Genomic DNA, 23,286 nt, shown 5'->3' with positions numbered 1-23,286 from the left:
AATTCATAAGACTGTAGAGAGGAACAAATTAGTTAATAAGTGCAAAATGTTTTAGCAGTATATGGCTTATCATTGACATTAAACAAATGTTAGTTATAATTTACCCTCTCTTCCTTATCTGCTTTATCTATTTTATAGGATTCTTGTAAGAATCATATCATAGGATGAATGAAGAATCATTCTACAAACTGAAATATTAATTAAATATTAGCCAGTATTTTTATTTTTATCAGCCAGGAATCCACAAAGCAATTTTATAAACTTGAACTTAGAATTTAATTATATTGCTAGTTGTGTAGTTAGACTATTTATCAGACATGTTTGAGGACTTGCAGTGAATCCCAAAATATATTGCACAGAATTTTATATATATAATAGACTCTTTCTTTGGGCAGAATTCTAAAGTTGTGAATTTCAAAACACCTTTTTTAATGAACTTCATTTTTCTGCTTCCAATGGAGAAACAATTTTTTGTTGTTTTTTTCCAAGATGCAGGACTGTTTTAAATTTACTTTACTTGCTAATCTTAGAGAAAAGTAAACATTGATTCACAGATAGTGATGCTTGGGTGAGATTCCAAGACTATCACTAATGGAGATCATTTGCTGGCCTCAGATGGCTGTGTCAGCTTCTAAAACACGATTTCGACTTGCACTTTTAAAGCTAGTCTTGTTATTTTTTAACCTTCTAAGATGACTTTTCCTGTATCTGTTCTAAATAAACAGCATGTTGGATTCACTTGAATTCCCTTTAGCATTTCACCAACATATCATCCACACTCATTTTTTTTGTTTGTTTGTTTCACTTTCTCTTATGCTGTTACAAACACACAGCTCAAAACCTGAAATGACACTGATACATCTAATATAATATTGGCTTGGGGGCCAACATCATCAAAATATTACACATATAGAATAGGTTTTCTAAACTTAGCTTATGAAAATTTGTGCCATAAACATCATGAAGAGACGTTTTCTTGCTATTTTTTATCGTAATACTCAACCAATGAAAAGTCATGCTGCCTTGAAATTCATTGGATTTAATGAACTGTGTCTTCAAAGAAAAGTTTTTTTTATGAAGGAAAGGAACTAGCGCTTTTTTTTCTGATCAGAAGATTATCTAGTTTGAAGTGAACTGTTATCTCAAAATACCAAAAGAAATGAGAAGCAGCAGCAGAAGCTAAATAAAAACTCAGGAGACAATGCTTGCATTGACCTGAAAGTGGGGGCAGCATTATCCAATGTGTAAATGTCTGGGAAGCCCATCAGACATGGGTTCCTTCAGCACTTCAGCGCTGTGACGCCGGGTAAAGCCATAGCCCATCTGGTAGCTATTAATGCATCCCAAAAGGAAATTTGTTTTTAATTATCCTGGAGTGTCAATTATGCCCTTAATTTCATTTCACAGGGACCAAAAATAAATAAATAAGTAAAATAAAACTTGCTTTTTTCACTTGTACGAGAGTACAAGTGTACATTTCTCACAACCACATCCTAGTAGATGAAAAAGTCACCTGTTCATTGGGAAAGGAGGGAGGTATAGAAAGAATATTCCTCATGAAGATCTCTCAAATGGACAATTTAAGACAAAGAGCCATTGTGAACCAAGGACTTTCTCTTGCGGGACAGGGAAGGGGTAGCACCCAAGATCTTTTCTTTAACAAGAAGGTAGGTATCTGGAAAGTTTAGTGTACTTAGAGAAGTGTTCAAATTGTCTCTCTCTATGATTACCTATCTGCAAAAAAATGATAATTTAGACTATTTTAGATTGAAGAGAGCAAGTGCCATTTACACATGCCAGCTCTTTATTACTACAAGAATGAGTCTAGTTATTCCTGAAAAAGGAGAAAAGAGAACAAGTTACAGCTACTGCAAACCTATATATCCCACTTCTTGCTAGTAGCCATTCTAAAAGCCTGCCCTTTAAACAGCTAAAGTCATCCCCAGAAGTTGCATTCTATGGCTTTACAACAAAACAAAAATGTCTTTAAAATTGCCTTTTTCTTTCATAAGGGTGCAATGCCCACTGAAAAAAAGAATCCTATGGCTCCATTGCCAAAAAAGAAATACCCCTTCAAAAGCTTAAAAGAGCATAACTGAAATTTTCCCTAAGTAACTTTTTGAAGAGAGAAAGAAAGCTAGAATTGTCATATGTACTCCCCCCGTAAACAAGAGAATAATCTCAAGGTAAAAATATTGAGGAATAGGGCCCAGTTTAAAATGGACTTCCAACAACATATTTACTCCAGGAAATAACATGTTAAAGAATGGAAAAGACGCCAATTTAAGACATCAACATTTAATTCTCATTACCAGGAATATAATCACAGAAGGGAGGATCTCTAAAATTAGGACCCAAAATGACTATTGAGCTGAACTCATCTTCGAAGGAAGTCCTAAGCATTTAATTAGGCTCTTTCTGCAAGGAAAGAGCTGGTAAATCAATATAATCTAATAAACTGTTGGCCAGGGCAAGGAAAGAGTGATCACAATTGCTTGCCATGTGTTTCCTCTTCAGGCCTTTTATTGGGCACGTTTTGCTAAAGAACAATACAATCAAAGGAGAAGGATTACAGAGAATTTTTTAAATGAAAGAATTCCAGCTTCAGGATACTACATTATATATTGAAGATACATAGGCCTTCTTTGGAAATTCTCCCTAACTATATAGTTTGGGCTTCATAAGTTTGATAAATGAATGTTTTTCCCTTCATCCTATTAAACAGAAAGAACAGGATGACCTGAACATTCGTGGTTTTAAAATACAGTATGTGAATCTGCGAAATTTAGCAGCTTTTCTGATTTGATTCACTACAGTACAAAAAGGAATTGGCTTACATTGCAACAAGACTTTAAATAACTTTAAATAACTTTAAATAACTCACTTAGCTTTTCCAGATCTCGTTTTTATTGTTCCTAAAACAAAAGGATTAGGTTAAATATTTCCCAGCCTTCTCTGTTTATGGGGATTAGATATATATATTTAGGTTGGCCCACTAAAGGGCAGACAAGAGATTAGAGTTGAAAAAGCAGCAATAGCAATTTAGAGAAACACGCAGATTTTGATGGCACCAAATAAGAGACCGCAGACAAAGAGGCTGCACATGAATCAGACAAAAATTTGGGGTAATTTTAGGGTCAAATCAAAGGATGCAGAAATTAATCCATTAAAATTGGATCTCATAGCTCAAATAGCCAACAGGACAGCAGAGGCAGGGAACAGAAAAGTATTTCTGATTCTGATGGTTTTTACGGGTGCGTTCGAAAAGAGATCTAAAGGAACTGGAGGAAACACCATCATTTTTGGTTTTTGTGAAAATAAATGGCCAAAAGCCCTCAAGATATCTCTGACCAGAGATTCTTAGGATGGGGAGGGGAGACTCAACAGCTTCAACTCTTTCCCATGCATTTAGACCCTCCCTCCTTCCCAGTTGCATTCTCCCAGTTCTAATATCTCACCGCCTACCAAATCTGCCCTTAGTTCTGTCTTGTTTGTATCTCTTATATTACATTCGTGGAGGTTCTACGATATGACGACAAATACAGATCAAAAAGAGATCACTGAGGTGCAAATGCTGCATGTTAGGCTAGACTCACCCTAAAAGACTCACTCCCCACCCCCAGGCACACCTAATTTGAAATACAAAGTGCAGCTTCAGCTATCTTGAAATTGTACTTGTCATCGACTCCTGGGAGCTCTCTAATCCAGAGGTGCTCAAATGCTATTGAGCATAGGAATCACCAGGGCTGCTTCTTAAAAATGCAGATTTCTAGGCCCCGTACTCAGGAACCCGGATTAAATCGATCTTGGGTGGGACTTGGGCATTTTTAAAAAGTCTTCCAGGATATTTTTATGTATTCTTTGAGAAACCTTATTTAGTCAAAATCATAAATGTGAAAACCCTTTTGAATTCCAATAATCTGTTATCTGGGTCAAACTGAAAGTATTAATTAGACTAATGATAGAACAGCACAAAGTTCAGACTTGAAGAGTCACATGAGAATACATCAAGCCAAAATGGCTCTGTACCATGAAAATATGGAAACACAATTTACTTATAAATCTCTTTTACAAAATTTAAGTTTTCAAGGTTTTCCTTAAACTAACAACTTGTTTGATAATCAGAGGGAAGGAATATTGTAAAGTTAAAAATTGCATCCTTTCTAAGTATCACTATAGTAAGGTCCCTGCTTCACCACAGCCAAATGTATTTTTCAACTTCCCAAATTAAGACAATCTATAAAGAAATGTTCATTTATTAGCAACTTGTGTTTGACAGTTTATTTCATGTCAGCCTCCAGCTTTCCTTTGCAAGCTTATTTGCATAATGTGTTATTATGTCTAAATGGAAAACTAAATGCCTCCATGTGGTCTTTAAATGACAAGTGCTTGTCAGCTTCATGCAATATTCAGAAGTAATAGATCCAAATCACAACAGCACTCACTGAGATGTTAAAAAAAACTTGTTGTGTATCCTTCCTTGACAAATTTACACTTTGGTACAGAATTGTCAATTAGACATTCCATGTGTTAAGCAGTTTAGTTCAACTGTGAAGGAATTTACTGTAGCTTTATTCTATAGTGTTCTAAGTAATTACAATTCACATTACAATTTTTTTTTTATTTCAAACAAAGCGGCTCAGGAAATAATCTCCAAATGACCTTGGCAAGATATCTCCAAGAATTTCTGCTTAATTATTTTATAAAACATGGAAACTCGATGATAATATTTTTAAGAATGCTGAAAAATTCATTGTGAGAGTCTAAGTTTTTTTGGCCTTAGACTTGATATTTTAGCACTGGCAAAATGGTGTGAATTTTGGTATTTAACAAGAAATCACACGATGTTAAGGAGTTTTTTCTGCATCATGCTATTTTTCCACATAGATTTGGAGCAGTTCTCAATTTTTAATCAATAGAATGTTTGATTTAACGTACTGATTCAACGTTAACATATGATTTAACATTAGCACCAACAACTGAATTCCTGGATCTTCCTCTGCAAATCCACTGAAAAGAAGTCACTTTGCTTCAAGGGCCTTTTCTACTGAGAATCTATTAGGAGGTTTCCCCAATTCACCATTTATCTTCCTCCCCTTCCCCTGGAATGCTGCTTCAAATAAAACTCAAACCTGGAGTTGTGGATGATCCTCAGTGGACCCAGCCCTGGGAGATTTCCATAGGAGAGAGACATGAAAAGATAGCAGAGGCCTGAGACCTCTTGTTTAAGGATCCCAGGGACTTTGAATCTAAAGAGAGCAGGGCTGAGGCTCCAAGTCAGGAGATAAGATTGACCTGGTCTCCAAGGAAAGGGTAGAGAGAAAGCCTGGCTTGATCTATATGCATCACACAGACCCTCTCCATAAACTGAATGGCCAGGAAAAGGAATGAGAGAACTGTCAGTGTGACTGATTTCCCTGGTAGATCCCCCAGGACTTAGCTGATTTGGGACTTTGAGTGATGAGAGTCTGCACACCAACTGCCAGTTGGTGGGAAATGTGCTTTTAGGGATATTTGACCCTCATCCTGACCCTAAAAAGTGATGATGTATTCAATAGATTTTATTTGGAATGTCTGGAAACTGGTGATGGATAGCAAATAAGTGGGCAGAAGCTGACCTCAGAATAACAAGGACCCAGTGAACCCAGATAATAGCCTCCTGAGAGCAGTTTCTTACGAGACTTCAAAATATAGCCACAGAGAAAGAATTCAAAACAGTGATGAAAAGTAAGCAGTTGGAGGGACTGATTTATAAAGGGGGAAAATAATTGATTCGGAACTGGGAGAATATTGAATATAGAAAGTGCCTTAAAGACAGGCTAGTCCAGTCACCTTATTTTACGATAAGAAAAGAGAGGCTCAAAAAAGTGAACTAGTCAATGATCTGCTCAGCAGCTTAATAACATAGTTGGACATGGATTTGGGTCATCTAGTACTTAGTCATGGTTGCTTTCACTATGTTGTGTTGGAGAAAATACCAGTTTACTCAGGGTCCCTCAAATCTCCAGTAAAAAATAAAATATTGTTAATGGACAGATGGTAAATTTAATCCTGTTTCCTGTCCTGTTTCAGGAGTTCTTGGCAGTTTACATTTCTTTGTTATTTCTACTAATATTGATATTATTGTCACTTGTAATCATAGCACCAAAAAGAAAAAATTATAGATCAAATGATGAATGAAATAGTTCTTTTGGAACTGTGTTAAATCCTTTCTATTACAAAGCATAACCTGTTCAATTCTCCCTGTAGCAGAGCAAGAACATAATATGCATATAAAATTCAGCCAACAGAGCAACATGTAGTTTTAAGAACCTATTCCATTCATTGGTTCAACCAAAATATATTTATCACCTATTATATGTCAGGCATTGTTCTACAGAAGTGAACAAAGCATAAAAAGTCCCTACACAATAGTTTTTATGCTTAAGAGGAAGAGTCAGTGATTACACAAAATAATTTATAATATAATCTCAGAAGTGGCAAGTGCAATGTAGAAAAATGAAGCCAACTAAGCATATGGGGGGACTGGTTTATGCCATGATCATTGCCGAGTAATTGTTTGACCAGAATAACAGGGCTAAATCATTGTGTGCCTTTGAATAGTTTTAGAGGACTAAAACTGCATTTCACAATAGGTAACCCTTGCAGATCAAGTTCTGCCAGATAATAATAGGTGGTTTATGCAAAAAAGAAAAAACGCAAACCAAAAAACATCAATAGGAAAACCCTATGGTTAAATTACTTTTAAAAAATCTTATTAAGTAAAGTAAAATAAATGTGTCTCTGAAGTACTGCTTTCATAGGATATGGAATGCTAATGTACTGTGGGGCTCTACAATACAAGGATATTAGAATATTGCATGGAACATTTCCCTATCTTGACTGGAGAACTTGCTGAATGAGCACTTATATTTTAAAAAGTGCAGTGCTATAGATTTTGATAGGATGGGGGTTAGGGATGTATATCTGCAAATGCTTCTGCTGCATAGACACTTTCTTAGCTACTCAAATATCCATTTTGTGTACTAATATGGTGGGTTCAATGTTGAATTTTAAATAAGGACTGAGGCATCCAACTTTGAAAATTGGTGCCTAAGGAAACATCTGTTGTACATCTCTACTAAGAGAAAAAAAAATGTTCTTTTTAATTACAAAACATATAGTCAACTTGCAAAAGTGTAAGATGGGCATTCCTAAAAGTTAAGCTTCTGTGGTCCCTATAAAATATTTGTATTAGTATATATCACATACTATATCTCACAGTGTGCTAATACTACACCGAAGAAGTCTGTCGTGATACACATATCACAGTGCTTGGCAAATAATGTACAAACAGTGAATATGTGTCAAATAATTGAATCAGTAAATGAATGCGGGTGCCCCACAGCATTCCTTATTACCATCTTTACCTTAACCTGTGATTGACATGCTGCAAAACTCTTTACTGAGGCAAAATTTATATAGCATAAAAGTAACCATTTTAAAGTGAACAATTTTACACTCACACTGTTGTGCAACCACTACCTCTCTCTAGTTCCAAAACATTTTCATCACCCTGAAAGGAAACCCTGTACCAAATAAGCACTTACTCCCTATTTGCCTATACCACCAAGCCGCTGGCAACCACTAGTTTCCTGTCGCTATGGATTTAGCCATTCTGGATTTCATATAAAAGGAATCATACAGTGTGACCTTTTGTGTCTGGCTTCTTTCACTCACCATAGAGTTTTCAAGGTCCAGCCACACTGTAACATGTATCAGTACTTCTTTGCTGTTCCTTTCCATGGTCAAACCCTATTGCATTGTATGTATATACCACAATGTATTTATCCATTCATCCATTGATGGTTATTTGGGTTGTATCCATTTGGAGGCTATTGTGGGTAGTGATGCTATGAACATAAGTGTATTTATATTTGTTTGAGTATCTGTTTTTAGTTCTTTGGGGTATATATACATATATACCTAGGAGTAGATTTGCTGAGTCACACTGGTTATTCTATGTTTAATATTTTGAGGAACTGCCAGCAATACTCCTGATGATTCAAAAGATATCAGAATCCCAAAGCATAGCTAGAATTCTAGTATTGTCCAATTATTTAAAAAAAAGAAAAGAGAAAAGAAAACGTAGAGTTAATCTGAGGCAAAATCTTTAAGTACGTAATTGTCTTTTAAGTCACCTCCTCATGGACTTGCATTCTATCTTGACATAATTCACTCATTCCAATTTTAGTAATTTGGTGTTCTTCCCCATCAACTCTTGCCCTCAGAAAGGGTTAGATCATTTATACCTTACTGTGAATTTAAGTTACTGTGTTACTTCTTTATACTAGCTCTACCCTCTCTAGAATATTAGATCCTTGAGAGCATGTAGTGCTCATTGTTGCTTCCCAGCACTTGAAATAATTGCTGGCACATGGTAAGTGCTCAATAAATATTGTTGCCCTAATTTCTCTACTTATGGGAATTTTAGGCATTAACAAACTATTGTGTGTGTGTAGATGATAGTTATCTAAAGGGGAAGGAAGTCTGAAATACAACTACCTAGGCAACCACTTACTCTAGCTATACACAAACCAGTCCTGCCAAGGAGGCAGGCCCAGTCCTCCCAAGCAGCTGAGCTGGCCAGTTCCCTCCTAACAATCTACAGCAGTGAGTTGCAAAGTCTGGAATCTTCCAGGTATGATTTGAAAAAGAAATGATGGGAGCTTCTATTCTCTAAGGTGACAGTGATTTATATGTCATAGCTCCTCAGGTATCAAAGAGAAAAATGAACCCCAGGATGTATGACACTAACAGAAATAAAAAGCTTTCTCATGCATCTGAATATAAGCTACCAACTAGATTTAATTACCTGGAGAGATGGCAATCAGACTGTTTCTCAAGGTAAGAGAAAGGTGAAAAGTAATATAAAATTGTATAAATACTGCTATTCATTTTTTTTAGTCTATTGTAAAATTGGAGAGAGAACAAATACAATCCTTCACACTTTTTGGGCATCCTTTTTATATGGGAATAATTATGCATGTAGAGATTGGTTGCAACCTCCAAGGCAACTGCGGTGTCTTTCAGTGGTTGATAAGGTCCAGTGGTAATAAAATGAAGCTGGACCCTCAAGACAACTTGGTGGGGGGCAATTATGACCCATTACTGTGTGAACCACACACTGTGATTAAACTCCTAGGAGGCCCTCAGCATCCGCACTTGTTGTGAAAAGGGCCTGATTAGCATTTGTCCTATGCATTTTGACAATCAGAAATCATTATAGAGAATGCAACATTAAATGAAAGAATATGGCAACCTCCCATGCATTAAATAGGCTAATTTTTAAAAAGAAATGACTTTATATCTAAAGCAAATAACATCATTTCTTTTCCTGCAAAACATTAACACTTGGTCAGATGCTCTATATTATAATTTGAGAAGTACTGCCACAGTGAATATTTGATTAGCAAATATTCCCACTCTGCAGGATATAGAGGCTATTTTCATTTAAGTATTGATATGTAAGAGTTATTTTTCCTATCTGTCTTTAGTCTTGTAAAGAGCTAAATGATGAACTAAACTAGCCAGCAGCAGAAAGAGTAAGTTTTAAATTCTTAAATCACCTCAGCAAATTAGGTTAGGATTCAAGAAGGTTTTTGACAGAGGCATCAGAAATATTTTTGATTCTATAAAATATTAAAAGGCATGAAAGCGGCTGATATAATATTTGTGACATATTTTGACACAGTCTATTGTTGTTTCAAGAGATCTGGAATATCCATTGTAGTAAAGTCTTAAACAATTGTATCACATGATTTTTTTATATGAATTTCAAGGCTTTTTCATATTTTTCTATTTGTAAATACAGTCTGAGAAAGTCCTTTTTTACCCAAATCTTTGCAAGATCACATTACCTCACCCACAAATATTCAATTCCATTGTTTTATTATAGAAATTACTTTGTAAAATGTTCAGTAAAAGAGGAATGTTAAAGAATTGAAGGGAACAGTCAAACTGCATTTACACAAAAGAAATTTTAAGCACTTCATTGTTAGCAGGAAAATTTCTAACTAAATGACCTTTTGTTCATTGTTTCATGTCATATGATTAAAAGAACTTACAACCCTAACTACAATGTCACCAAAATAATTGACCCAAATCTTCATTGCTATATTATCAAATACCTCTTCTCTAGCAAGCCATTTAGATTGATTAACCAAAGAGATAATGTTGGCTAATAATAAAGTAATTAGGACTTATTTCAAAGTATATTAGACAATGGTTAAATAAGGAACAGTACTAATATCTATTATTATAAGACAAAAATATGGTTTTCTAATATTTCCCCTGCTTTGCTTTACCTGCTGTTATGCTAAAATTAATCTGTGAGTAATACAGTATTCACAAAAATGAATTTAGTGACATACTTAAAATTATAATAATCCAATCTTTTATGTAGATGTTGGTACTGATCCATCAGCAAGACATTAATTCAACTAGTTTTCCCGTGTTCTCTCCATATCTTATATCTCTCTCCCACTTTGTGGCCCAAAGTGTTTTCTTTGCAAAGTTAGCATATTAGGACTGTGGTCATTTCATGTAAAAAAGAAAGATGGTGACATAATCCTCTACCAAAGTGTCATAGTTTTGAGAAAGAATGTAGGGAGAGGAAAGGAAATGAAAAATGAGTGAGTCCCATTCTGCAAACACAGATATCTTTACATTTGTTTAATAATTCAAGCTGCACCTGCATTTTAAAAGCTAAAATGAGCACCATATACGAGAGGGCAACATAACATGGGAAAGTAGGCTATTACCAAGTACAATGAATGTCATCCCCTTGCTTCTCAAATTCAGTTCATTTAGAAATTCCACCTGTCTTATAGTCAACATGAGCCCAGTGAATAATCCTATTTAGGTTCATATAGTGACAATATTAAATTGAAAATTATATTGTGAGACAAAGAGCTACATGCTTACTCATCGGGAAAAATAGCAAACACTAAATTTTTTCTTACTGGAAAAGGTCTTGACCTAGCATTACTATATAACAGAAGTTTCACTGGTAATGGAATACTTTGCTGAAGTTAAGGGGAAAAAATGTATAAGAATATTGAATTGCCTGTTTATTTTTGTGAAGAAGGAACTGCACATGATACTTTGTGTTTACAAGGTCCTAGGTGAGCAGGAAAATTGGGAGAAAAACTTCAGCAAAACGATTAAGGGTGGGTTTAAAAAAAAGCAAAAATATCATCCAATGCCTTTTACATTTGAGATCATTTGTAATGCTCACAATACCAGTAGTAGAGACCTCTGACCCTACTGGACAGAAAGATTGAAATTAAGTCAGCATTTACTTGCTAAATATTGTAGTGCTTGACATTACCCTCAAATTTATCCAAAAAAAAAAAAATGAATAAAAGGGAAAGCTCTTTAAGGAGCTTACATCTATTGGGTGGATGACGTGTAACATGATGGTGCAAAAAATAAATCATATCTCTTCATCTAGCTCAATGTTCTGTCCACTGCATGCCAGATACTGTGCTATTCTCTTTTACATAGATTAACTCCTTTAATTTCCGCAGGTCCCTGAAAGAGCTGCCATTATGACCCCATTTTAAAGCTGAGGAAACTAAGGCTTAAAAGTGTAAAATCACTTAAGCTCTAACTCCCAAACCCAAATCCTTAGCCTGTCTTGAGCTAGATCTTCATATGCATATGTTATCCTCTGCATTCTAAATCCTTTCTGACTCCACAATGTCACATAGCCCTTATCAGCCGGGTTCTATCTTAGAAAAGGGATGGGGTCAGAAATCTGAAAGAGTAAACGCTTGTCCTGCAATGCCTGAGTTGCCTGACAAGATTGTTTAAGATCCTCTTGATCCAAGTCATATCTCTGATATGGAGGGGAAGAGCTGGTTTTTAATAAACTAGCCTTTAACAGCCTGGCTATTAAAGGTGACTACTGGGCCCTTCTCACTGTGCATGATTAATGTGCTTGCACCTGCCCTGGAACGTGAGGCTTGGGCCATTTGCCTCTGGTCTAGGAGCAACAGTTCACAGCAGCCTCATCCTGACTCCAAGTCTCTCATGTGTTACACGCACACTCAGTAGTCCTTTGGCTCCTCATTTAGATGGTTTGGATCTCGTGCCTACCATAGGGAAGATGGGGTGCTGCTTCCAGCTTAACCATCCAGCTACTTCCCACCAAGGCTGCTGCACCGTTACCCTGAGCCATGCTAGAACAGTGTGTGCGTATGTGTGTGTGTGCAGAGGGGGGTACACTCGCACTATTCTCCCACTTAGAAGAGTATAGTCTGCCCCTTTTATGCCTGGGGAAACAGTTCATGTGTCATCTTCCACTTGGAAAATGGGTCACTACTTGAGCCTGACCACTCTGATGCCTGCCATTCACTAGCCATACAACCTTGGGCAAGTCACATCGCATCTCTGTGCACCAATGTCCCCTTCTGTAAAATGAGTTCTATCATCATCCCTCCTTCCTCATAGCTATTATGAAAATTAAATAAGTTCTGAAAAAAAATGTATGGTGCTCAAAGCAATGTCTGGCCCTCATTTAGCACTGGAAGAGTTCGTTGTTGTTGACTTTCTGTCCCCTCTCTTCTGTCTTCTATCTATCTATCTCCCACCAGGACCAGAAAGGACAGGCTTTGAACCCTCTACTTCTTCTACATCATAACTCCCTCCTCCCTAGGGCAGAAACCTTTATAGTGTCTAGGTGGAAGAGGATTTATCTCTTCCTCAGGTAAGTGGATACTTTGAACTGACTAGAACAGAAAATAAAAATACTGCCCAAATATAAATCCTGTTGCTATATTTCAAGTTGGTGTTACACACACAAGACACAATTTAAGACCCTTTAAGGCAATGACTGTTTCTCGATCTTGGATGCACATAAGAATCACAAGTGAAACTTTCCAAGAAATGATTTCTAGCACCCACCCAAAATCTCCTAACTTAGAATCCCCAAAGAAGGGACCTGAACCTCTGTAACCCCCCAAAAAATGAAACAAACAGATCAAAGAACACCTTAGGTAATTCTGCTCTACAAACTACAACTAAAAGCCACTGCTGTTAAGTAAATAGGAGAGTACATAAAATATGTTATTTGAAAAATATTTGACCTAGGTTCTAATTCTCATCCGACTAATTAGTTGTGGGACCTTGGCGAAATTATTTAACTTCCATAAAACTCAATTTTCTCATCTACAAAGTAGGGGTAAAAATTGCACTTACTTTACAAAGTTGCTATGAGGCTCGAATGAGTTAGTGCAGATACAATATCTGGCATGTGGTAAATACTCAATAAGTGTTGACTGTAATTAGTATCCCTATTTTATAGATGTGAAAATAAATTCTCAGAGAAATTATGAAACCTTCCCATAGTTTATAGGTAATAAATAACAGAGCCAGTATATGAATCACTGTACATGTGACTACAAAAATCATGAATGAATGAATGAATATATAGTAAATCAGACTCAGACTTAGGAGTCTCTAACTTCAAAAGGTATGCTTTTTACCAAATGCAAGTGGGGAAAAATAAAGACAGATATAAATATAATTAAAGAAGAAATAACCAGCTCCAAGTGAAACTTGCCGGACTAGAGGAGTGATTAGGAAGTAGGAGGCATTTGACTGGGCACAGTATAAATACTTGGCCTTGTGTACATGCAGTTTCCAAGTAGAATTTGGCAGAGTAACTCAGAACCCTGGTGTTCAAACAACACTTGTTAGCATTAAGTCACTTAATTTAACCTTTACCGTCATTGCAGTAGGATATACTGCTTCGACCTCAAATAACAACAGTAACTATTTTTCCAAAAGAAATAATTTCATAAACCCATCACAAAACAGCTGCTATTTTGTATCTTCAAGACTTCCTATTTGTAAGGTGTCTTTTTAGTCACAAACACACAGATTAAAAACAAGCTATTTTTTCCTCTATCATCTGAAAAAGATACCTTGAAATACTGTTATTTTGTTTGTGGAGCTGGCTATGTAGACACTGTCTGCAATTATGTGTTAAATCAGCTAATTTCCAATGGCGAAATATTGGCTGCTTTGGGAGTATTTCTTTGTTGAAAAAGCCCATGAAATTCTTCCAATTAGAGCCATTTTACTTATATCCTGTTTTGTAAATGCCCATAATTCTTGGATTCTTAGTATTGCTACTGCATGAACGCTGAAGTCACGTGGGCAGAACTCTTGACCCCAAGCCTCAGGATTGAGCTGGCGAGCTTATCTTCCTGACTGCTCCACCTTTTCCTTTTTGAGCCAGGTTCTGTCAAAGCTGCTGCTATTCAAGGGCGACAGAACGTGACCTCCAGAGAACGCAGGAGAATTCAAGACAAATTGAAATTTCAGGTAATTTATTTCAAGTTATAAATGTAACAATAGCCTTTGCTGATAAAGAGGCTCTCACACAAGATCAGAGCCATTAATCACTAAGACCTAACCGAACAAAAAGTATTATTCGCCTAAAATACAATATCCCGTTAGTGGTGGTGAAAATATTCACATTTGTGAAAAGGATAGGTACAGATATCATCTGAACTTAAATTATTGAAAATACACCCATTTACTGAATGACTACTAGGTCCAGCGCCCTGGACCACATACTGTAAGGGATATAAAGATGCTGGCGTCACAGTCTTTGCCCTCAAAACACCTGCAATCTAAAGATGAAAGGCCAAGTATACAGGGTAAAATTTTGTATTTGCCTCAGTCTGCCTCTAGATTTCCCAACTCATAATCCCCAATTCTCTGGTACAGAAGCTCCAACTCACTTTCTAAAATCCTTTTTTTCTTTGAAATCTACCCCAGATCTCCCAAACATTGAGTCCCACTGTCCTTGATGCGCTTCTAGCAATTGGTACATACTTCTCCTTATGTGACGCTGTAAGGTTCATCTCCCCTTCTATTCTCCCCCTCCTGGTTAGAACATGAGTTCTTCCTCATATCCATCCTTTGTATAATGGTCCTTCTTTCTTTTACCCCACAGGTGCCTCCCAGCACACTCCCTAGCAGAAGGACTCATAAAATAACTGTTGAATAAAGGAAGGCACAGTAAATGAAGGAATTCAAGGTGCACAAAACTGTAGGAGTACAGGTTTATTCTACCAAGCGAGATGACTCTCGGTCTCAGTTTGTATTCTGCTCATATCTCAGTGGCAAGTTGCCTGTACCTCAGGTTTCTCAATTTCTGAGCACGATAAATTGCCCCTGGCTGGATTTCCTTAGCTGGCCTACTGAAGAAGAACATGCCAGCTGCCCTTCAAAATTTTGTCCAAGAACAGAGTTGAAACAAAACCAGCTTTCTGGAACTGGAAGGAGTTTGCACTAGAGGGGGCAATTTTTTGATGCTTCAGCACTTAAGTGATTCACTTTGGCTAGAAATCTCAAAAAAAGCAGAACTTCACCAAGGCGCTTATGCCTAAAGCTTGGATTTCAAGCCAAGAGAATTAAAGTGTTCAAATTTCAACTTTGATTGGCTTGACACCCTGTCTACCTAGATGTTTTGCCTATTCATTGAACAGCTTGCATAGCCCGTATGGTTACCATGGAGCCCATGTTAGACTGAATGCCACTTAAAGCTTCTAAATCCCTGTTAAAGAATTTCATCCTACTCTCTCTGCTTCCTCCAACAAAATAAAATTTGAACAGTGATAATCAGTAGGTAACTTAGAACAAGCTATTTTCACTTTTTCAATTTGTAAAAGAGAGATGTGATTTTTTTATTATATAACTCTTTGCTAAGATTCTTATCAGGAATTAGGCTTTAATGTTTATAAAATACAGAGATTCCTTAGAATTAAAGTTCTCTGGTATTTCTCCCTAATTTGAGAGTTTGATTAATTTAAAATACCCACAATGAAACATACCAATAATTCCTGGTAATTTTGCTAAACATGTACATTTAAAAACATTTTTAATTCAATAAGGAAATAAATTAGAAAGCAAAACCTTGGTTTCTTTCACTCTATATTAGAAGGGACCATTTTTTGTGTCGTTATCACAGTCCTTTTTTTGTTGTTGTTATTCATTGCTTCATCTTTAATTTATCTGGTGGCATTTTCCCAAGGAATCTAAGCAACTGTTATTTATAATTTGATTTGTAATTTTTCTCTATATTTTCAAAAATATGCAAATATTCACACAAAAACTAATAAGAAATGTTGTATTGGAACACATCTGAGCCTTACTGGCTGGAGAATTCCATTCCTATGAAGAGTATAAACAAATGGTTTGTGGGAGGGCATGTTTGCCCTCCATTATGTTAGCATTAGAATGCCAAGACATTTTCCTGGAGAACTCACCAGAGATCTATCATCCATGCATATAACCAAACCTTTTCAAACACATTCTTATTTAAACCTATACTGTATCTTGAAATAATGCATTTCCATAATTTCAATATCCATTATGTAAAGTTCTAGTACCATTTATTTTTCCTACATTTTTCTTCTTTTAAATCTCCAAAGATGCTCCCATTCTATTTCTACAGGAGTTAGTGAACAAGTCCACATGAGTTGTCCTTTTCAGATCTTTCATATTACAAATTTTTATTAAAACCCCCCTCAACTTTGGATGGAAATGTTCTCCTTATTCAATATATTTTACAGTCACTGTCACTGATGACCTGATTAATACTAAGGTATTAGCCCTTTTCAGTTTCTATCTTTTCTGTTTCTCTGCCATATATGACATTGTTGCTCATATTCTGTTTTTTAGAACTTTTTCCTGCCTTGGCAACTATGACACACTATACTGCCTAAGTGTCTAGGCATTCATCATTCTGTAAATATCTCTTTTTCATTTCTTGGTTCCAGTCCTAACTTCTTGTGCTATAAGTTTAGAACTTGATCACCATTCTTCTCATCCACCTCTTCTCTCCCTGAATTTCTCTGATAGTTCAAAAAAAAATTGACTTCAGGAATCAATCTAGAATGTCTCTGAAACCCTGAAGCAAAAATTATGGATTGCAGCTTTAAAATAATTTAGGTATATATTTTATAATGTCTCTCTTGTGTCTCCACAGAAAAGTGAGACACTTTCCAACCCGAGCAGCCTCAAGAATTCTTTCTGAAGTTAATATGAAAGTTTATCATTTCATATTCAGTCAAGCTGGATACTCTTGGAAGAACTTGAGTTTTTAAAATTATATTCTCTTTCTGGATCATTTACAAATATAATAAATACAATAAATTTTTGCCACAACCCTTGCAAGACCTCATACCTTGTATGCCTCCAAGTTATAGTTTCTTCTAAAAAGCATAGATGCAAAATTCAGTGACTTCATTTGTTATTTAACTGACTTCCTTCATCCCATGAACACTAAAATGCAGACCTCTTCTAAGTAGGTGCATTTCTCCACTTTCCTGCAGTAAAGAACCATTACACTTTAGACAGTTTAAATTGAAACCTTTTTTTAAGAAACAGAACTTTTTCCACTTCTTGTGTATATACTTGAAATCTATTATGAAATGAAAAATATTAACAACGTGAATAAGAATTATAAAATTTCTAAAGAATTACAATGGCTATTACAATTTTTTGTAGAACAATGAATAAAATTCAATTATTTATATTCAATTTTAATTATATTAAAATAGAAATCACCAAACTGTAGTAATTGATCAAGCTACCCTCAGTAAGCAAGATGACAGAACATACAAAGCATGGACTGTGGGACATTTGAACAGTCATGCTTTTTAAAGAAATCTCAAACCTGTCTCCAAAAATTACTTAAATAATGTTGTACTCTTTCTAGAAAGGAAAGACTGTTCACATTTGATACAATAATTGTTGTCATATCTGGATCTTAAAAATGCTTAAGGAGATGAGGGAAAATACAGAGAAAGAAATACAAGGTATCAGGAAAACAATGAATGAACAGTATGAGATTCTTAGCAAAGATTTAGAAAATTTAAAATGGCACTGAACAGAACTACTGGAGTTAAAAGCCACAATAATTGAAATGAAAAATACCCTGTAGGATTTCAAGAGCAGATTAGAGCTGGCAGAGGAAAGAATCAGTGGACCTGAAGACAATACACTTGAAATGAGTCAGGCTAAGGAGCAGAAAGAAAAAAGAATTATAAAAAGCAAAAATAGGTTAAGACACCTCTGAGATACCATCAAGCTTACTGGTATACACATTATGAGAGTCTCATAAAAAGAAGAAAAAGAGAAAAGGCAGAAGGAATAGTCAACAAAATGATTAAGAGTTTCCCAAACTAAGCAAAAGATGTGAACATGCACGTCCAAGAAGCCCAGAAAACACCAAACAAGATGAACATGAACAAAAATGCACCCTATCATATGGTGATCACATTATCAAATGCAAAGGACAAAGAAAGAATTTTTGAAAGCTTCATGAGAAAGGCAACAGGTTATATACAAGGATGTCCAAATTAGATTGTGTACCAATGTCTCATCAGAAACCATGGGAACAAAAAAACAGCAGTTTGAAATACTTTAAGTACTGAAAGAGAACAATTGTCAACCAAGAATTTCATATCAAGTGAGATTTTCTTTCAAAAATGAGGGAAGGATTAACTTATTTTCATATTTTTTAAAAAGCAGCTTAGGGAATTTCATCATGACTAGACCTGCTCTACAAGCAATCCTAAAGGGAGTTCATCAGTATGAAAGGAAAGTGAACTATACAGTGGTTCAAAGCAGAATAAAAAATAAAGACCTCCAGTAAAGGTAACCATTTGGGTAATTATAAATGCCAGTACTATTGTATTGTGTTTTTGGTATATATCTACTTCTTACTTCCTACAGGTGCTAAAATGCAAATGCATTAAAAGTAATTATAAATCTATGGTTTTGTACACACAATGTTGAAGGATATGATTTTTAGCAAGTATATAAAAAGGTGGAAGACAAGAGGATAGAGGAACAGTTTATGTGTATGCTATTGAAGTTAAGTTGGTATCAAAGCAAATATGATTGTTATATATTTAGGATGTTAAATTTTAACCTCTTGGTAGCAAGAAAAATAGATGAAAAATATATACAGGTAGAAATGAGAAGGTACTCAATATGGTATATAATAGAAAATATCAAATAAATGTAAATGTAGGCATTAATAGAAGTGAGGGAGAAAAAAATGGTATAAAATTTTACAAAGACTAAATAGGAAAGTGACAGAAAAAATTCTTATATTATCAGTAGTGGCTTTAAATGTAAATGGATTAAAATATCCAGTCAAAAGGCAGAGATTGGCAGCATGGGGAAAAAGGCATGCTACCCGCAAGAGACTCACCTAAAATTCAAATATACAAGTATGTTGAGGGTAAAAGGATGGGAAAATATATAACATGCAAGTAGTAACCAAAAGGGAGTTTGGGTAACTATTCTAATATCAGATGAAATAGACTGTAAGTCAAAACCGGTAACAAAGGAAAAAGATGGTCATTATAAACTGATGAAGGGGACAATTCCACAGGAAGGTGTAAAAATTATAAATATATATGCACCTAACAGCAGATCCCCAAAATATATTAAGCAAATACTAACATATTTGAAAGAATAAATTGAGGGGTCTTCATTAAAAGTAGGAGAATTTAATATACCACTCTCAATAATAGGTAGAACATCTGGTCAGAAGAACAGTTAGGAAGTACAAGGCTTGAATGTTACTCTAAACCAACTAGATCTAACAGATATTTACAGAATACTTCACCCCCCAACAACAACAACAACAACAACGACAAAAAACAGAACAACCACAGCTAACATACTCATTAATGGTGAAAGACTGAAAGTTTTCCCTCTAAGATTGGGAACAAGACAAGGATGCCTACTGTCATCACTGTTATTCAATATTACACTGGAAGTACTTGCCAGAGCAATTAGGTAAGAAAGATAAATAAACAGCATCCAAACTGGAATGGAGAGTAAAACTTTCCCTATTTGTAGATGGCAGGATGCTATATACAAAAAGTCTTGAAATAGCCACAACAAATCTCCTAGAGCTAATAAATTAATTTAGCAAAGTGGCAGGGTACAAGATCAACTTCCCAAAATCAGGAGTGTTTATATACACAAGCAATGAACAATCCAAAGAAGAAATCAAAGAAAATATCCATTTACAATAGCAACTAACATAATCAAATATCTAGGAATAAGTCTAATCAAGCATATAAAAGACTTGTACACAGAAACTAAAAAACATTGCTAAAAGAAATCAAAGAAGAACTAAATAAAAGGAAGAACATTTCATGTTCATGGATTGGAAGACTAAATATTAAGATGTCAATCCTACCCAAAGCAATTTATAGATTCAACACAATCCAAATCAAAATTCCAACAGCCTTCTTTGCAGAAATATAAAAACTAATCATGAAATTTATATGAAAGATTAAGTTGTCCCAAATAACTTAACCCACTTTGAAAAAGAAGAAAGAGGTTGGAGGAGTCACAATTCCAAATTTTAAAACTTATTATAAAGCAAAACAGCATAGCACTGACACAAGAACAGAAATATAGGCCAGTGAAATTGAATTGAGAGCCTAGAAATCAACCCTCACATTTATGGCGAACTGATTTTTGACAAGGGGACAAAGACTGCTCAGCTGGGAAAGAAAGTCTCTTCAATAATTGGTGTTAGGAAAAAGGGGTCTCAGTTCACAAAAAAAAAAAAAAAAAAAAAAGGAGGACCCCTATCTCACACTTTACACAAAACTCAACTCAAAATGGATCAAAGACCTAAATATAAGATCCATAACTATAAAACTCCTGGAAGAAAACATAAAGAATCATCTTCAGGACCTTGTGTTAAGCAATCATTTTTAGAATTCAAAGCATAAGCAACAAAAGAAAAAATAGCCAAATGGTACCTCATCAAAATTTAAAACTCTTGTGCATCAAAGGACTTTCATGAAAGTAAAATGACAACCTACACAATGGGAGAAAATATTTGGTAACCACATATCTGATAAAGGTTTAATATCCAGACTGTGTAAAGAAATCCTTCACCTTAACAAAAAGACAGAACCAAATTTAAAAATGGACAAAAGACTTGAACAGACATCTCTCAAAGAAAATATACAAATGACCAGAAAGTACATGAAAAGATGATCAATAGCTGATGGCTAACATCAGGCAAATGTAAATCAAAATCACATTGAGAAAAAAATAACAGAGTGAGCTACTATTTCATACTCTTTAGAAAGGCTGCTATTTAAAAAAAAATTAAAGAAAATAACAAATGTTGGAGAAGATGCGGAGAAATAGGAATACTCATTCATTGCTGGTGGCAATGTAAAATGGTGCAGCCACTCTGGAAGACAGTCTGGCAGTTCCTTAGAAAGCTAAATTAGGAGCTACCATAAACCCCAGTAATCCCACTAATAGGCCTATACACAAATAAATTAAGAGCAGGGACTTGAACAGATACATGCACGCTGATGTTCACAGAAGCATTATGCACAATTGCCAAAAGGCTGAAGCCATCCACGTGTCCATCAACTTCCAATACAGTAGTACTGGCATTATTTATACTTATAAATAAAATGTGGTATATACATACAATTAAATATTATAAAGTCATAAAACGGAATGGACTCCTGATACATGTGACAAATGGAGAACACTGAAGACATCATGTTGAGTGAAATAAGTCCGATGCAAAAGAACAAATATTATATGATCTCACTGATTTGAATAATTGAAATAAGCACACGCATAGATTCAGAATCTAGAATACAGGTTACTAAGGGACAGGTGAGGATAGGGAATAGGAAGTTAAGCCTTGAACTATACAGAGTTCCTATTTGGAATGATGGAAATGTTTTGGTAATGGATGGTGGTGATGGTAGCACAACATTGTGAACATAATTAACAGCATTTATATGTATATATTATATATATATATATCTGAAAGTAATTAAAATGGGGAATTGTTAAATTTTGTTTTATGTATGGTAACAGAATAAAATTTTTAGAAATTGCTTAGGGAAATGGCTAAAAACAAACTTTTTGACTTATTTTTTTTTATTGTGACAATTAAGAAGCTATAGCACAATGTCAAGCAAAACTCTAGTAGCTATGTGAATATATATGTTGTGGTGTACATGTGAATATTGATAAACTGATCCTAAAATTTCATTAGACTCATGAAAGGAGTTTTTGCTAAAGATAGCAATTATGAAAAGTTATTGGAATTAGACTATGACATATCAAGATTTATTTTGAAGTTACAGTAACTAAAATAATGTGGAATTGATGCAAGGTGGAAATGAATAAAGAAACCAAAAAAGATAAATCTTTATATAACCACTTTGTTTACCTATGACAAAAGTGCCCTTACAATGTAATAAGGAAGGGTAATCATTTCAATAAATGGTGCTAGGTTAGATTATTTTCATATGGGTAAAAATGAACTTTCACCTTGGTCTCATACCTAGATAAAAATGAATTTCAGTTGTAACACAGACATAAATCTGAAGGATAAAACCATAAAGCTTATAAAAGAAATGGAAAAAAGTATATGGGTAGGCAATGATTTCTTAAGCCAACCACAAAAACACTAATTATAAAAAAAAGATTGACCAATAGGACTTTATTAACATTAAGAACATCTGCTTGTGGAAACACCATTTAGAGTATAAAAAGACAAAACACAGAGAGAAGATACTTGCAATACATACATCTGATGAAGAACTAATCCAGAGTATATAAACAACTCCTACAAATCAACAAAGATAGAAAACCCAATTTTAGAACATGGGCAGCACACTTGATCAAGCTTTACAACATATGATATACAAATGGCCAAAAAGCATATGAATATGCGCTCAACATCATTAGTTATCGGAGACAGCAAAATGAAACTTCAATAGATACCACTACCCACCAGAACAGCTAAACTTAAGAAGAGAAAAACAACAACTGGCAATACCAAGTACTAGTTGAGTCTGGAACAATCAGCAATCTCATAATGTATGTATTATGTATGGGAATGTAAGTCAGTACAACTACTTAATAAAACTCTTTGGCAGTATCTACTAAAGTTAAACATACCCCTATTATATGGTCCAATACTTGCATTCTCAGCTTATATGGTCCAATACTTGCATTCTCAGTTAAAAAGGGGAATTTTAGGTCATATATACATTCATAGAATGAAAATTAAAAGAAAAAAACATAGGACTGTATCTCACACTGAACCCCATTTTAAACAATTGGCTTTAGTTAATAGTACATTTATAAAAATGTTCTTTCATGAATTATAATAAATTTACCACAATAATACAAGGTATTAAT

The 23,286-nt window shown here is 35.0% G+C and overlaps 1 long non-coding RNA gene across 1 annotated transcript in view; it reads right to left on the bottom strand.

Moving 5' to 3' along the window:
* Nucleotides 1-23,286, bottom strand: part of LOC111758687 (uncharacterized) — a 48,022-nt gene that overhangs the window by 3,628 nt on the left and 21,108 nt on the right. The window lies entirely within an intron of this gene.

This window comes from Dasypus novemcinctus, chromosome 9, assembly GCF_030445035.2.
Source record: "Dasypus novemcinctus isolate mDasNov1 chromosome 9, mDasNov1.1.hap2, whole genome shotgun sequence".
Classification (NCBI taxonomy): Eukaryota; Metazoa; Chordata; class Mammalia; order Cingulata; family Dasypodidae; genus Dasypus; species Dasypus novemcinctus.
The sequence above is the reverse complement of the archived record's forward strand: the minus strand, read 5'-3'. Positions and strand labels throughout refer to the sequence as shown.